The sequence below is a fragment of the Gossypium hirsutum genome, chromosome A02, assembly GCF_007990345.1.
Source record: "Gossypium hirsutum isolate 1008001.06 chromosome A02, Gossypium_hirsutum_v2.1, whole genome shotgun sequence".
NCBI classification, from domain to species: Eukaryota; Viridiplantae; Streptophyta; class Magnoliopsida; order Malvales; family Malvaceae; genus Gossypium; species Gossypium hirsutum.
This window is the reverse complement of record NC_053425.1, coordinates 10,529,192-10,547,460: the sequence shown is the minus strand read 5'-3', so window position 1 is coordinate 10,547,460 and position 18,269 is coordinate 10,529,192. Positions and strand designations below refer to the sequence as shown.

Below are 18,269 nucleotides of genomic sequence, written 5' to 3'. Positions count from 1 at the left end.
ACAAAGAGCTATTTTCGTATTGATCATTCGTTTCAGTTCTTCCAGCATTATAGTCTTATTGAATCTCATCCTTACTTTCTGGCCAGCTTGAAATGCACATCCTTCTTCAGTATTTGTAGAATTAATCCATTGAAAAGAACGTATACGAACAACATTTGGTTATTCATCTTCAATAAAATTTGTTTTCTTTTCAACTAAACACAAGTCTTTCATTCTTTTTTTCTTTCCCTTTTAAACAGCTAAAGCAACCAAAACTGGATCAAATATAGCCTGGTGGTGCCGAAAATTAAAAAGCCAACACACTAAAAAAATTACCAATCTCCGCACTCTGGTGTTGAGAACAAATAAAATTTTAAAATAAAAATATCAGTGCCGTTAAGGAGAAAGCCAACACAAAAAAAGATAATTTTTTTCAATTTTTTGACACCAATGCTGACAACGAGAACATCGACACCATTTTTTCTAAAAATTTTAAACCGGTGTCGGAAAAGTGAATGCTGACACCTATTAAATTATTTTTTTAAATCTTATAATACAAGTATTTTTTTAACATATATAGGGGAAAATACATATCGGTGGCAACGATCACATTGTCAGTACCAAAAAAATAATTTTTTAATGGCTCGGGCAATCATGGGGCAATGATTGGGGGATGATGGAGGTTGGTGCTGGTGGTTAGATGGTCGGCACCCAGCTGCACTGTAGAAAACAAGTCATTTTTGTACAAGATTTTGCACCTGGGTCATTTTCATAAATAATCATTATTTTTGGGGTCAGTTTTGAAAAAAAGCCTTGAAAAATAATATTTGAAGAATTTGCTTTTGTTTAAAAATTCAATTGATTGTAAAATTAATCAAATATAATATAATTATACTGTATGGAAAAAAAATCTCAAATAAAGAAATAATATTTACATAAAAGAATTTTTTTATTTACAAAAGAGATGAAAAAAAATCATTACTTCTAAGTACCCTTTTCCACAAACATCAACCAATAGAAATTGGAGGATGCTTGTTGGTGGAGTTTTGAGAAGGACAAGTTCAAATGCCAAGTCTTGCGCCAGTTTTGTATCTTACTTTGAGAACCTGTCCTTTGATCAATTTCAAGTAGTTTACATTTAAAGAGTTAAACAAGTGATTGTCGTTAAATGGTCAAGTCAAGAAATGTACCACGAGCAGTACATCCATTTCAACTATTAGTTTTCAAATACCTAGATTTTACGCTAGACGCAACCCCTTCATGAACACCTTAGAGCTCTGCTCATACGCTCTACACCATAAAGCCTTGAATTCAACTACCCTTTTCATCTTGCACTAAACCTCCAACAGAAGTCAACCTTGAATGAACTTTTACTGCTCCATCCGTTTTCAAAATGCAAACTCCTTGAGGTGGTTTATTCCATTAAACCATCATGGTCCTCTTATGATTTTAGTAATAGATGGACGCATGGCCTTGTGAATATCCTTCGCAAATTTAGAAGCATATTCAAATGTCTTTATGGTATTGTTAATTATCCATTAAATATTATCTCATTCATACCCTATTGCAACTAAAATTTCACCACAACAATCTCCCTACAATTGTGTATCAACCAAGCTTTGAAAGGCATTGAAAAAAAAAGTCTCGTTGTTTATTGTCCACCCAGAGTACCAGCCAAATCTCTCAAGCTACCAAACAAGTTCTAAAAATATGTTCTACAAATTCCTCTGTGTGCCTACACAGTTGTATAGCTCAATCACACCAAGAGTGGGTGAATTGATGATTAAAAACTTTGCAAGAAAGATGACAAATAAAAATTGACACAATGATTTATAGTGGTTCAATCCCAATTGCCTATATCCACTACCTTAGCTCTTCACAACTAATGATTTCTCAAATCCACTAATATAGAATCTTTTAAGGACAATGTTTAACCCTTACAATACTATCTTTTGAATAGATAAAGTCACTACCCCTTGAAGTTTTCCACCCAAAACCATAAGTGACCTCTCAAAAATATGAGAAATGAAATTAAAAAAAGGAATACCTCTCAAAGACTGATATACAATGATTCAAGCTCACTTAAACAAATTACAATGCTTGGAATAATGAATGAGAATTAAACCATAAGTGTGGACAAGAGAAATATGAGAATTACAAATGAAAGATTGGATTTTTGCATAATAAGCTTTGAAAACTTGTTTCTTGTCTTCTTCTTGATTTTATTGAGCTTTATTTATACATTCTCATTGATTTCTAACCTTTTGGAGTAGTTAGAGGGAAAATTGAGTCGTTGCAGACATTTTGCTCGGGTATGAAATGTAGTTACAAGGGCCTATGTTTTGCTACCTATATTATAAGTTTCAATAACTTGCTTGAATAAAGTGATCGTTAGAGTCCTAGTTACTAGACCCTAAGGTTGGGTTCAATACCTCTTACTTTGGGATCTAATTCTTCTTCATTTGGGGTTCGATACCCTGAGTGTCCAAAAATAAATTGGCTTCCTAAGTTTCAGACCACACAAGATCTAGGTCCGATAGATAGGCTTATGTATCAACACTTATCCCTAAGGGGTTTGATACCCTTGAAGGTACTTGTAGCAGCCCAAATTTGACCGGGCTAAAAATAGAATAAAAGAATTAAATAAATAAGTATTTATTTATTTAAAATGTCCATTTAAAAGTCCAATTACAAAGCCCAGGTGTTTTGATTCAATACAGAAGTACTACCCGATAACACCTAAATACAGTGCTAAAGCCCAAATCCAAACCACTTAAGCTTACTGGACCCATTTACACCCCAAAAAAAACCCCAACACCTTGACCCATGTTTACACAGGGCCCAAAAGGTCCAAAGCAAAAAAACAGGCAAGGAAACCCTAGGGTTTCCTGAGAACTCAGCACTGCCAATGAGATTCTGGAAGCTTCGGGCACTCTAAGAGACGTGACCTTTCATCTCGCGCAAATTCGATGGCCCAATCATCGCCACCAAGTATGTCGTGATCAGATGTCACGCCACTATCGACGCGCAAGACATGCCAGAATCCGGCGTTGGCTCCATCAGCGTGCAGACATCAGTGATCGAGCGAGATTCTCGTGGATTACCTACGAACAAAAGAGGAAACAAAGACAGAAAACCAAGGCAAAAATGGAAATCTTTGATTTCTTTCCTAAAACATAACAGCCTAAGGCTATAAAGCCTTTCTTCAAATCTGTAAAAAGGGGATTTTTTTTACACACAAACACAGAGAGCAAAAATACACGAGGGATAGAGAGAAACTTCAAACTTGTACACAAGGATTCTACGAACAGTTGTAAAAGTTTACTACTGATATATACAAAAAGTAGTTTTCTTTCTGAGAAAGGTGATTTTCCTCTTCAGATCTACTTTATTATTCATGATTTTTACATGTAGTTTGCTTAGTTTATAGATAAAAATAAAGAAAGAGAGATGATATACCGAAATCTGCATCGAAAAGGGCAAGGGTTTAACCCTCCGATCACCGTGTATGGTGGCGCGTGAGGCACACGAGCCTGAGTTGCTCGGAGGCCGAAGGTCGAAGATCAGAATCCCTCTCTCCTCATCTGCAGAGAGTTTCAAACCCTTTTTTTTTTAAAAAACCGGTGTAAAAAGAATTTTGGGCTTAAGTTTTGGTTTATATAGCCCCAACGAAACGGTGTCATTTTGGTTTAACCCAATAAGCTTAAAATGATATCATTTTTAGATTAAGGATCTGTGCGCTGACCCGATTACCCCGGGAGGATCCGCGTGTTTTTGGGGATTGGGTTAATTACTCAATTGGTCCTCTTGCATTTTTTAATGTTTATAATTCCATTTTTATTTATTTCAAATTTAGCCCTAAGGATTTAATTTTGTTTCAATTTAGTCCTCACGGTAGTTTTAAAATGGTATTTGAGAAACGGCGTCGTTTTAGGATTAGGGCGGAATTGCCCAATGAGTCCTCTGAATTTAGCGCGCATTTCAATCAGGCACAGAATATTTAGTATTTTGAAAATTAACCCCCAAATCTCTTAATTAAATTCAATTTTAATCCTTTTTATTTTATATTTTTTTGTTTTAAAAAAATTATTAGTAATATAAATAGTATATATTATTCATTAGATTATTATTATATATTTTTTTAATTTTTATTTTGTTATATATATATCCATTCCGTTTTTTTATATGTTTTATATATTGTTTATATTACTATATTTTTATATGTAAAATACTTATTATTATCTTATATATCCCTCATCATGTTATATTCTATTTATATATTCATCACATATTATATTTTACTATATTTCATGATATTTTTTTATATATTATATTATATACATTATATTATATATTTTCATAATTTATATCATTATAAATTTTGATTTGTAAATTGTGTTATACACCAAATGTTATGCTATATTTCTTTACATTACCTTTATTTTATTATAAAGCATGCATTATTATTTATTAATGATATATTTCCAAAAAAACCTTATAAATAAATGTAATGTTAATACTTAGAACATTTTTATGTATAGCTATTATACCTTATAATATAATCTATATATAAGTATTTTTTAAAAAAAAGGGGTTCTCTTTTATCATTCTTATATTATACTTTTAAATGTCTTATTTCTAATTTTTTTTTATATATACATTTTTTGTCTTTGTATTTCTCTTATTTTGATATTGTTTAGTTGATTAAATCTTACATATCATTTATAATTATTATTAAGAGTTGTATTTTAGAATTGACATGTATGTTGGTATTATTTTAGGCATGTTTATGTTAAATTGTATGCCATGCATCATCTTTTGTCTATTATTTTTTTAATATATATAGAGTATACCTTATATGTTTATATGCTTACTTATTCATTTTTAATGTATGTCGTATATGTTTGTATGTATGTTTTACATGCTTTAAATTTGCCATGTTTGTTGTTTAAAATTTGTTTAAGTTCATGCTTTTACTTGCCTATTAAGATAATATGTTATCTTGTATGATGTTCTATAATGCAAATATACTCTTTCATGCATCGATTAAAAAACAAGATTCCAAAGTTTCCAAAAATAAAAAGGCAATGCTTGGTATTTGGAAGTTTCAAGAAAGGTAGTGCCCTAACTTATTGAGTTGCAACTTTTCTCGTTGAGTTCAAATAGTCAAGCACCCTTCTAAATTTTGTAAGGTTTTCAAAATATGAGCAACTGTCTTGGAACTTCAAAGCGTTGTGTCCTAACTTATTGGATATGACGTCTTGTCGTTGTAAGGTGGGGATTTTCTAAAAGGGCTAGTTTAGTTTCGAATGTCTTAAAAATATTGCTTCCTAACTTATTGGATGTAATGTTTTGATTCATTTGATACAAGTAAACCCTAATTTTTAAAATTAAAATATTCTAAAGAGGATTGCATCTTAAAAATTTTAAATTTTCGGCATTAAAGACACTTGATAATCAATTAGGTACCAATTTTTGGGCGTTACGAGGGTGCTAACCCTTCCTCGTACGTAACCGACTCCCAAATCCATTTTCTCGACTTTCGTAAACCAAAACTAATGATTTTAAAACAAAATGTTTTAAAGGTGATCCAATCACACCTAAAAGATTGGTGGCGACTCCCGTTTTCATTTTCTTAAAGTCGATTCCCATTTTCCAAAACTCGACTAGAAAGGATTTCGACAGCTTGGCGACTCCGCTGGGGACTAATAAGAGAGTCAAGCCGTGTAATTGATTATCTCTTGTCTTAATGTCGGAAATTAAAAATTTAAAATTTAATCCTCTTTGCATTACATGTGTTTGTATTATTGCATGTGTTGCTATATCCTGATACGCATTTGCATGACCGTTGTGGTCACACCCTTAAGTGGGAGTGAGAAACTACGCCTTCATGAGGTTTTCGCCTCCATGTAGGATAGTGGATCACTTTCGGGATATATCCGTACCTGTGGTTTCGTGAGATTTTCACCTCCGTGTAGCCATAGGGAAATGTATTCCCCTGAACTGAACTCGATTCAAATGAGCTTATAATGGGTGAGAATCAAGGAATCTACTAATTCGAGTACCTCAAACTTTAGAACCAACCTCATATCGAAAAACTGCAAGAGCCCAACTTAGTTAGAGTTGAACTTTAGATATTACCCTTATAAAATATTAGAGATTTATTGATATCATGTGATACTAACTATTTCTTTTCTTTTGTTTTGTGCATGTCATTTTGCATTTAAAAGGTATCGATTCACGGTCAGTTTCTAAGTTAGGAAGTTTTATTATGGAGAACGGACTTCTTGATAGAGTGGAGGGCAACGCTAACGTCCATAGATGGTCTGAGCAAACTCAACTAGAAAAGGGTGATAGTATCGCTGTGGCGTATATGTCGGAGCTGTCAGACTACACTCGCATCAGTGTCACACAGAATAATCTGCAGGAGCTTAAGGAGATTTGGGATCAGTGGGGCAATAAGACTAAACAGTCATTCTACGATAATTATGGAGATTTACCTCACTTACTTGATATTCAGATTGATAGGCACTTGTTTCGAGCTCTCGCCCAGTTTTGGAACCCTCTATACAGTTGTTTTACCTTTGGGGAGGTGGATTTAGTGCCTACTGTGGAGGAGTACATCGCCTTACTTCGGTGTCCTAGATTTTAGTGTGATAGGATTTATTTTCGAGCTGCTTGTGTCCCAGCCTTTGGTAAGAAGCTGATGACCATTACAGGGATGAGTGAGCAGTGTATCATGGCTAGAATCAAGGAAAAGGGTGATAGTAAATACATTCCGTGGGGGGCTCTGAAAGAACTGATCCAGACGCATCCAGACGAGGTGAAGAGGGTAGACATTTTTACCTTAAGCTTATACGGATTGATGGTTTTCCCCAGGGCCTTGGGATATGTAGACGAGGCAACCACGGATCTCTTCTATCGACTTAGTAAACAGGTCACTTCTGTTCCCTGCAATCTTGGCAGAGACATTCAGATCCTTGGATGCATGTAGAAGGGCCAGTGCAGGCAGGTTTGTTGGTTGTGCTCAGTTACTTTTAGCTTGGTTCTACAGTCACTTCCGATTGATAGACAAAGTGGTTTGTCGGGTCTTCTTTGAGGATTACTCACCGTTGAAAGATATAGTAGCCTCATCTAGGAAAGTGGATGTGCCGGAAGAGAATTGGATAGCGCTACTACAGAACCTTCAGTCAAAAGATGTTGAGTGGAGGGCTCCGTGGATGATTCCTGGTGAGATTCTTTACTGATGCGGCAGTTTTGATTGGGTCCCTCTATTGGGAATTTGGGGTGCCATTGGTTATGCCCCTTTGCTTGTGTTGAGGCAACTTGGATTAAGGCAGTTCGTACCAGCAACTCATGAGCTAGCTCAAAGTGAGTTCGTGTATAGAGAAGCTGACTACAAGAGGAAAGTCAGTGAGATCTCTAGTGCTTGGAATAAGACTTGTTGATTAAAAGGAGTAGCTATTAGCCCTGCTACGACTCCGGAGTATGTTGAATAGAGAGGCAGAAGGATTAATGATAACATCCCTAAGCCAAGCATGGAAGGAGCTCGACCGATAGAGGAATATTTGCAGGTGATGCCTTCGGAGTTAGAAATTATGAAGCAAGAGTTCGAGAGAAAGAGCTTTGAGCTCGAAAAGAGGATAGCAAATCTTGAAGAAGAAAAGATGTACTTGAGCTTAGACGTCGATGTTCAAAAGATGGAGGTCGAGAAAGAGAGGAAAGAAAAGAGGAAGCTTGAGGAAGATTGAGATGATCTAAAGGAGCATTACAAAAAGGCACAAGTATTCTTGAAGAGAGCCAGAGTAGGAGGGTCTTCAGATCAGTTGCAGAAAGAGGCCCAAGAAGAAAAAGCTAGAGCCGAGTATTGGGAGAGGAAGTTCTAAGAGATGCGATCGCAGAATTTGGCATTAGAGGAAGAGAGTAAAAGGGTTGAAGACCAAGGTAACTGAGCTTGGAAGATCCCTTCGCTGGCATCGAAACCATGATCCTACGATCGAGTTAAAAGAGCTAAGAAGTAAAGTTGAAGATTTGGAAGTGGCATTGCATGATGGTGAACTTCGGATTGAGCAGCTCGAGGCCTGAGAAGATTATCTGAAGGGAGAGCTTCAATAGTCTAGAGGACAGGTCAGAGAAAGGGATCGAGTCATTGGTGAAGCCTTAGCCCAGATTCGAGAGGTTGTTGAATATGTTTGAGACTTAGCAGTACGAGCTGATGCTTTGAGTATGATGTATGAGTCAGCGTCCGATAAAGGTCGAGAGTTAGCCCTTTTGTTTGAAAAACTTAGAACTTTGGGCATTAGGGCAAAGGCATATGTGTAATCCATTTATATGTAAAGATATTCTTTTTTTAAATAAAGTTTTTTAAATGAGATTGAATCGAGATCAATGCCTTTTTTGCATTCATGCATTTGTATTACATCATATCATATGCATTCAAAGTTATAGAAAGACCCTAATTAGTTAAAGTTTACTTCCAGAGAGGTAAAAAAGAAAATCTGGAAATCACACATCCTTACGACACTCGCACTAAAACTAAGAGTATGGATCAAAGGTTCAAACAATTGCAAAAGGATATGCAAGATCAATTGCAAGAGCAGTTGGCCAAAATACAGAATGACATGAGGGAGCAAATGCTAGAGGCTCAGATGAATATAATGGCTGAAATGGCTCAGCTGTTAAGGGCCACTGATAAAGGAAAAGCTCCCATGGCAATTACTGAAGAGAAGAATAAGGGTCCTCCTCCGGGTTTTACTCCACCTCATGTGCCACTGCAAACAGAAGCACCTCCTAGAAGGCCATCTGTCACTATGAGACCTCAACATGGGCCAATTGATGCTGGAATCCCCGTGAATTTCCTATCTGGGTCGAGAAATAATTTAGGCGATAGCCTGGTTAACCCTATCACTCCTGATCTGGATCTGATGGAGAAGGAAAGGATGGCAACTGAATCCTCAAAATAGTTGGAGGATCATTGCAAGTGGTTGGAGGAGAAGTTTAAGGTTTTGGAAGGTGCTGGCAATCATCATAGGATCGATGCCAAAGATTTAAGTTTGGTCCCAGACTTGGTACTTCCTCACAAATTCAAGATGCCAGAGTTTGAAAAGTACAACGGGACTACTTGCCCAGAGGCACACATAACAATGTTTTGTAGGAGAATGACTGGGTATGTGAACAATGATCAACTATTGATCCATTGTTTTCAAGATAGCTTAATAGGAGTAGCGGCTAGGTGGTATAATCAGTTGAGCCATGCAAGAATTGGTTCATGGAGAGATCTTGCACAAGCCTTCATACAACAGTACAACCATGTGACTGATATGACGCCAGACAGGATCACGCTTCAAAACATGGAGAAAAAGCCTAATGAAAGTTTTAGGCAATACGCACAACGATGGAGGGAGGTGACAATGCAAGTACAACTACCACTGTTAGAAAGGGAGACCACCATGTTATTTATCAACACTTAAAGACGCCGTTCATCACTCACATAATTGGAAGCACCACGAAAAGTTTCGCGGATATAGTTATGGCAGGAGAGATGATTGAGAACGCCAGAAGGGGTGGTAAAATTAAGGGGGAAATGGCTAAAAGATCGGCTCCAAGGAGAAAGGATAACGAGGTGAACAACATGAATAACCTCAACTCGAGGACAATCACAGTTGGTCAACCCAAAGCAGCTGTAGTCGAACAAAAAAGTACTCGAAGACAGGAACTGGGCACAAGACAGAATTCAGAAAGGATGCAATTCATGCCTATCCCTGTGACGTATCGTGAGCTTTATCAAAGCTTATACGATGTACATGCCATTGCTCCATTTCACTTAAAACGATTACAGCCACTGTATCCCAAATGGTATGGTACAAATGTTAAATACGAATATCACGCAGGAATACCGGGGCATTTGATTGAAAATTGCACCGGATTCAAGAAGGTCGTGGAGAGGCTTATCAAGATGGGGGTTGTGAAATTTAACAGTACCCCTAACACTAAAAATCCGTTACCAAATCATGGCAACCAAGGAGTGAATGCCATCGATGAAACAAGGGAAGGAAGAATCAAGGAGGATATTGCTGAAATGAAGATACCCATGAAAGTAATATGAGAGGAGATGGTGAAGAGAGGTATGTTGATCTCTGGAAAAGGTAGAAGAGGAATAGAGAATTATTGTGAATTCCATGGGGAGGTGGGTCATATGATCCAAAATTGTGAGGAGTTCAAGGCCATGGTGCAAGGTCTTATGTTTAACAAAGAGTTACAGATTTTTTAGGGTAGTTCTTACAAAAGAAAACGAACGACAAGGAACTAGCCGGCCAAGAATTATTATTTCCTTATCGAGGAATAATGAAGTGGGGGCACAAACTGGGCCCAGGGTTGTCATCCATAAACCTAATCCTTTCCCTTACAAGGATGACAAGAGGGTGCCATGGAATTATGATTGCAGTGTAACAGTACCTGAGAGGGAGAGTATAGCTAGTGCGTCTAGGGGCGTGCAAAATGAAGGTTCCCATATGCGGAGTGGGAAATGTTATGATACAGGAGGCGTCAGAGTGGAACCCATAAAGACAAAAGGTGTCGAGGTTGAGAAGGAGAAAGAGACCGAAGTACCCATCAATGAGCCGGTGAAGGAAGAGGAGGCTAAGAAGTTCCTAAAGTTCCTTAAGAATAGCGAGTATAGTGTGGTCGAGCAGTTGCGTAAGCAGTCAGCGTGTATATCAGTATTAGCCCTACTTCTGAGTTCTGAGGTGCATCGGGATGCATTATTGAAGGTGCTTAACGAAACATATGTCACCCACGACATATCCATTAACAAGTTAGACCGGTTGGTAAATAACATCAGTTCTGACAATTTCATCTACTTCAATGATGATGAAATTCCACCTGGGGGCATAGGGTCAACCAAAGCCTTGCACATCACTACTCGATGCAAAGGTTACACGCTGCCAAGTGTACTCATTAATAATGGGTCTGCTTTGAACATCCTTCCATTATCCACATTGAACAGATTACCCATTGACAGTTCACATATGAAAACATGTCACAATGTGGTAAGAGCTTTTGATGGAACTGAAAGGAAAGTGATGGGACGAATTGACATCCCTTTGGAAATTGGGCCGAATACATATGAATTTGATTTCTTGGTGATGGATATCAAGCCCTCCTATAATTGTTTATTGGGGAGACCATGGATACACTCGGTAGGAGCGGTGCCCTCGTCATTGCACCAAAAATTGAAGTTAGTAACAGATGGACGGTTAATAACCATCAGTGCGGAAGAAGACATTATAGCATCAGTCACTAGCAAGGCCCCTTATGTCGAGGCGAATGAAGAGGCTATTGAGTGTTCTTTCCACTCTTTAGAAATCATCAATGCAACCTTCATTTTGGAAGGAAGTGAGGTGCCGGTACCCAAAATGTCTAGAGCCACAAAGATGGCCCTGCAAATGATGATGGGGAAGGGAGCATTGCTAGGAAAAGGATGAGGAAGACGGTTGCAAGGAGGGATTCAAATCCCAAAACTGATTGAGAAGAAGGATCGCTTTGGTTTGGGCTTCAAGCCCGACCATAAGCACAAGAGGCAAGAAATTGAGAGGCGCCAAGCGAGAAGAAAGGCGCATTTGAATGGAGGAGAAGTGGAGTGGGAACCGATGACATTCCCACCTATATCCAAATCCTTTAAGTCAGGAGGATTATTGGTAGAAGAAGGTCATCAAATTAATACTATACACGATGAGGGATTGGAGCAAGGAAGCCTCGAGGGCATTCGCCCTTACGAACCGGGGAGCTCTCTGAACAATTGGACTGCGGAGGACCTTTCTGTAGTCTTTAGGAATTTTTCAGTGTAATTCTCAAAACATGTCTATTACTCTAGGGCCTAGGAGTAGTAAGATTACGTTTGTGAAAATAGGCTTATGTTCATCTATTATTATTTAAATAAAACATAACTTTTATCAATTTAAACGAGTATTGTATCATTTTTATCAACCAATATTACTTTAAATTTTGGCAATTCTTATTCTTTTATTCATAGCATATAAAAAATCATTCTTAGATTCATTCATTCTTTGTATATTCTTTCATACCCCCACAGGTCCCTAGATATCAATGATATGAGCACTGATACTGCAGCTCCTGATTTCTCTTGCGAGCAAGACATGTGTTTAGAGGAACCTCAGGATTTTGAAGATATTTAAGATTGTGACGTATCTCTTGATCTGTTAAGAATGGTAAAGCAGGAGGAGAAACAAATCATGCCATATGAGAAAGAGGCAATAGAGAATATAGCCCTAGAGGAAGGGAAGGAGTTGAAAATTGGAACACTGATTACCGAGGTCACAAGGCATGGTCTGGTTGAGTTACTTCGAGAGTTCAAGGATATCTTCGCCTGGTCATATCAGGATATGCCCTGATTGAGTACTGACATTGTAGTACATCGTCTTCCGATAAAACAGGATTGTAAGCCAGTCCAACAGAAGTTACGAAGAATGAGGCCAGATATTGTCCTGAAAATAAAGGATGAAGTTAAGAAGCAGTTCGATGCAGGATTCTTGCAGGAAGTGAAGTACTCCGAATGGGTAGCTAACATTGTACCAGTTCCTAAGAAAGATGGGAAGGTACGAATGTGTGTTGATTACAGAGATTTAAATAAAGCTAGCCCCAAAGATAATTTCGCTCTGCCACACATAGACACTTATGTGGACAACACAGCAAGATATTCATTGTTTTCCTTCATGGATGGTTTCTCAGGATACAATCAGATAAAGATGCATCCAGAGGACATGGATAAAACTACTTTCATAACCTTATGGGGCACCTTCTGCTACAAAGTAATACCATTTGGACTAAAGAATGCAGGGGCAACATACCAACGAGCCATGGTAAACTTATTCCACGACATGATGCATAAGGATATTGAGGTATACGTTGATGATATGATTGCCAAGTCGCGAACAGAGAAAGAGCATATTGAGGTCTTGAGGAGATTGTTCTTGAGTTTGAGAAAATTTCAATTGAAGCTTAATCCAGCAAAGTGTACCTTTGGAGTTAGATCGGGAAAACTATTGGGTTTCGTAGTCAGTGAAAAGGGAATAGAAGTTGATTCAAACAAAGTTAGGGCAATACAAGATTTGCCTTCACCACAAACTCAAAAAAAAAAGTTTGAGGATTCCTAAGAAGGTTAAATTACATCGCTCGGTTCATTTCACAACTAACTGAGAAATGTGATCCTATCTTTCGCCTCCTCAGAAAACACAATAAAGGTACTTGGGATGAGGAATGCTAGAATGCTTTTGAAAAGGTCAAGCAGTACTTGTTGAATGCTCCGGTATTATCTCCACCTAGCCCAGATAAACCGTTAATACTGTACTTGTCAGTGTTCAGTAATTCTATTGTATGTGTGCTTGGTCAGCATGACGAATCGGGGAAAAAGGAGAAGGCAATTTATTATCTCAGTAAGAAATTCACTAATTGTGAGATGAGATGTTCACCAATTGAAAAGTTATTCTGTGCGCTGATTTGGACAACTCGGAGATTAAGACAGTATATACTATACCATACCACTTGGCTCATCTCAAAGCTTGATCCATTGAAATACATGATGGAGTCAACGGCTCTAAATGGGAGAATGGCGAGATGGAAAATTTTGCTTTCAGAGTTTGATATAACCTACATAAGTTAGAAGGCTATAAAAGGAAGTGCGGTAGCAGACTTCTTGGCCAGTAGGGCTCTAGAGGATTATGAGCCATTGAACTTTGATTTTCCAAATGAGGAGTTAATGTGTATAGCAGTGACCGAAGATTCTCCTTGGAAGATAAATTTTGATGGGGCTTCTAATGCAGTCGAAAATGGAATTGGGGCAGTCTTGGTATCCCCGAATGGTGATCATTACCCGCTTACGTGCAAGTTGGACTTTGATTGCGGAACAACATGGCTGAGTATGAAGCATGCATCATGGGACTTCAAGCAACCATAGAGCGAGGTATAAAAACCCTAGAAGTATATGGAGATTTTGCGTTGGTAATTTATCAGCTTAGAGATGAATGGGAGACAAAGGACCCTAAATTGATCAGTTATTGAATGGTAGTTTTGGGGTTACTTGAGGAGTTTGATGACATCACCTTAAATTATCTTCCACGAGACGGAAATCAGATGGCAGATGCTTTAGCAGGCCTCTTCTATGGTGATTCGTCTGGTGGCGAAAGGCGAGGGCTCGACACTTAGGCCTCTTCGACACTCACATTAGTAGGCCAGATGACTCCTCAGGGAATATCTAGCATGATCCACATAAGGATGATAGAGCGACACCGTGGATTCGACCCCCTTAGTACAGACTCGTTCAGTCTGATGACCAGGATGAGCCAGAGGACATTACGGATGATGTCCCTCCCCCTCACGAGGATCAACCACAGACTCCACCATCGAGTCACCATCACACTCCTTTAATTGCCAGCTTTCGAGGAGTGTCATTCGAGGAGTTCACTAATTTCTGTCAGTACTGTGCTCGGAGGTTTGACAGTCTTGATGGAGGTTCAATAGTATCGATGAGACTTTACGGCAAATTTGCGAGCACATCCATATCGCTCCTCCAGCACCACCGGCTCATGACACTGATGATGAGGACTTTTGAGTCTATTTATTTTATTTTTATTTTTATTTTTATTTTTATTTCCCTTTATTTATTTTTGAAGACTTATGTTTTATATTTTAAACTCTGCTTATCTTTATGGTTATTTTCGAATCATCCCTTAATTCTCTTTCACAGTGATGTTTATTTTCTGATTAGTAACTCAGGATCATGCCTTTCATTATGCCTTACCTACAATTCTCGCTCTCGCTATTTCAAGAATTTCATCCACAAATTCAGTGCAGTTTTGCTTCTCTCCCTCTTTTCTGATGTTATGTTTATATTGCTAGTATATATCTTTGTACATTGAGGAAAACGTACATCTTACGTGTGGGGAGGTTATTTATGTGATTATCAGAAAATCCTTGAATTTTTATCTTGTTCTCAAAGAATTTTCTCATATCATTATTAGAGTGAATTCTAATTGATTTATGACTTTTATTGATATGTTTTGAATTAAATCATAGGTAATTGTGCATTTATTGTTTAAACTTTAAGACACTAGAGGATCAAGCATGATAAATTGAGTTTTGGGAATTAAAATTGCTAGGTTGTTACCCTGAATTGAGGTATTATCTTGAAGTTTTTAATTTACAAGATTGACATCAAAATACCCATAATTTTTGTGAGATTTGAGCCTTTTAGAGTATACATCTTTCTTGCTCACTGATTTTATTGGTTATGAGTGTGTCAATATTGATTCGTTATTCTAGAACTTGTTTCAATTATGCATGTCAAGACTAAAACTTTGATTTGATATGCGAAAATGATAAAGGCACGTAGGCTCTAACCCATTTACCCCATAAAAGCCTACCCACACAATTGACTACTAGTGAACCCCTTTGAGCCTTAACTATTATTTCTTAAATTTTCCCTTAATATTAACCCACAACTTAACCCTTTTTGATTCGTTCAGAATTTCTTCCTTTTTATTAACTCCCTTTTTGTCGAGATTTAATTTGATTAGTTACCTAATTATGTTCGTTCGTTCTAGTTGCTGAATTGATCCTTATGATGTATTCTCCTTTACTTGTTCTTATTCTTAAAAAAAACCGTATATTTATTCATTCAGTTACATATTGTTCTAAAGAGCTTGGATAAGTTAAAGTTGTTATGTTGAGAAAAAGTTCACATCATTTGCTTTAGATAGTTTGAATTCTGGCACCTTCTTGTAATTCAGCAATGAGCTTCATTTTTCTAATTTTGGTAATTTATTTAAATTAATCTCGATTCTAACCCTCTTTTTTAGCCTTTATCCACACCTTTAACCCAAGCCCCATTACAACACTACTAAAGACCTTTTGATTTGTGTATCATCTCATTTATAGTGGTGGAGATTTGGTTTTCATGCAAGCTTATGGTAATAACTTTTCATGTTTGACTATTGAATGCTTAATTGTTAAACCTTAAACACTTTGAGTGATTTGAGTGAATCTTTAGTGAAGATGTCAACCCTTGTCAAACTTGGAATTAAAAGATAATTACTTGGATAAAAGAGGACGCTTATAATTTTATGATTAAAACGCTTAACTTTGATTGTTTGAAACTTTGATGTTTTTATAGTTAAGCTCTTAATGTATGATTACTTATGGATTATTTTGAACATTATTGATGAGAATTATAAGTTGAGAAGGATTTAGTTTAATTGTGAGTTGAGGATTTTGCTAGAGGACAAGCAAATGCTTAAGTGTGGGGATATTTGATAAACCGTAATATATACATATTTTTACCCCATGCTTGGCATATTTATGGATGATTTTCCCTTGTTTTTATTGAATTCGATACTCCTAATCTTTTAAATTCATGTGTTATACTCAGGAAAGCTTAGGATAATAAAAAGAGCAAGAAACGGGCCAAAATGGGCAAATTGGGCCTAAATCAGGCCTAGGCACTTCCACACGGGTGATCCACACGCCCGTGTGTGACACACGGGTAGACCACACGCCCGTGTGTAATGGTCGTGTTGACATTAATCCGAGTCAGAATTGTATATGGCCTGAGCATCTTCACACGGGCATGGCACACGGCCGTGTCCCTATCAAGCCCAAGTCTAGTTCTACTCGGAAAAGGCTTATTTTGTGCTAATTTGGGCATTCAAAAGTCTATATAAAGACCCTAGAAGAGGATTAAGGGAGACACACAGAATTGGAGGCAGAAAATACTCGTGAATAGCCATTGGAATCACCTCGGAGCCATGATCTACATCAAGACTAAAGATTTCCATCCAATTTCCTAGAAGTTCTTGGGTTTCTTTATGTTTTGTTGTTTCCAAACTTTGAAATGTTTTCCATTATAATTATGAACTAAACTCCCTAAATACCTAAGGGAGATGAACCCTATAATGAATCTTATTACTATTTGGATTATATGATAAAAACTTATTCTTATTCTTAATTGTGAGTTCTAAATTCTTGTTTTAATATTCTAGGGTATTAATTCAGGTTTTGATGTGCTTAATCAGTGGAGCAAAAGTCCCTGTTTAAGAGTAGATCATCCATAATTAAGCGAAGTTGAATGCAATCGTAGAGATAGGACGACATAAATCTACCGAATTAGAGTCAAATCTAATAAGGGAATGCATAGATCAAGTTAATGCAAAAATAAGTGTTTTAATTAGAAAAAGATTTCAATTAATCAATCTAAAGTCAGTTTGTTCTTAGTTTTGAGAGAAATATTAACATAAATTTGGGATTTCTACGGATTAAGTTAAGTGAATAAATTGTCTAATTCAGAAGTAATAAGTGAAGTCTAGGTAGATTCTTCCATGGGTATTGTCTTCTCCCTCGATTTTTCCTAAAGTATTTTCCAAACTTCATCTTTTTCGTAATCTTAGTTAATTAGATAAATAGTTTTAGTTTAAAAACACACTTTAATTTTTAGGCTAGATAATAAAAAAGATAGTAATTACTAGTACTTTTAGTCCTCGTGGATACGATATTTCCGATCTCACCATAACTATACTACTGTTCGATAGGTGCGCTTGCCTTAAGTCAAAATTTTAGTTAGTTTTATGAACATCACGAAATCGATAGCACAGCTCGTGGAAACCGAAGAGAATTAAGGTGAAGCCTACAATACATGAGGAAGAGCGAGAGGCCAATTTTCATACCACAATGAAGGAGATGGCTTATAATCAGAATAATCCGTAACCTCTTATGGTTTTTGCAAATACAGTAAATCAAAATCCTACTCCTCGTACTATGTATGATTATGCTAAACCTAATTTAATAGGAACTGAATTGAGTATAGTTAGACCTGCTATTGCTGCAAATAATTTTGAACTGAAACCTAACACAATTCAAATGATACAAAAGTTTGTTCAGTTTGATGGTTTGCAGGACGAGGATCCAAAGACTCATTTAGCAAATTTCCTAGAATTCTGCAGCACCTTTAAGATCAATGGCGTTTCTGACGATGCCATTCGCTTTCGGTTGTTTCAATTCTCATTGAGAAATAAGGCTAAACAGTGGTTGAACTCGTTACCACGAGGGTCAATCACCACTTGGGAACAAATGACCGAAAAATTTTTACTTAAATATTTTTCACCGGCTAAAACGGCTAAATTAAGGAATGATATATCTTTTTTTGTGTAGATGGATTTAGAAACACTTTATGATGCATGGGAGAGATACAAAGATCTATTGAGAAGGTGCTATCACCATAGGTT

The 18,269-nt window shown here is 37.0% G+C and overlaps 1 non-coding gene across 1 annotated transcript; it reads right to left on the bottom strand.

The window, feature by feature from the left end:
* Nucleotides 1-18,162: 18,162 nt before the first annotated feature.
* On the bottom strand, nt 18,163-18,269 carry LOC121217408 (small nucleolar RNA R71). Its single transcript, XR_005913514.1, has one exon. It is a non-coding gene; the product is annotated as a small nucleolar RNA R71 (small nucleolar RNA).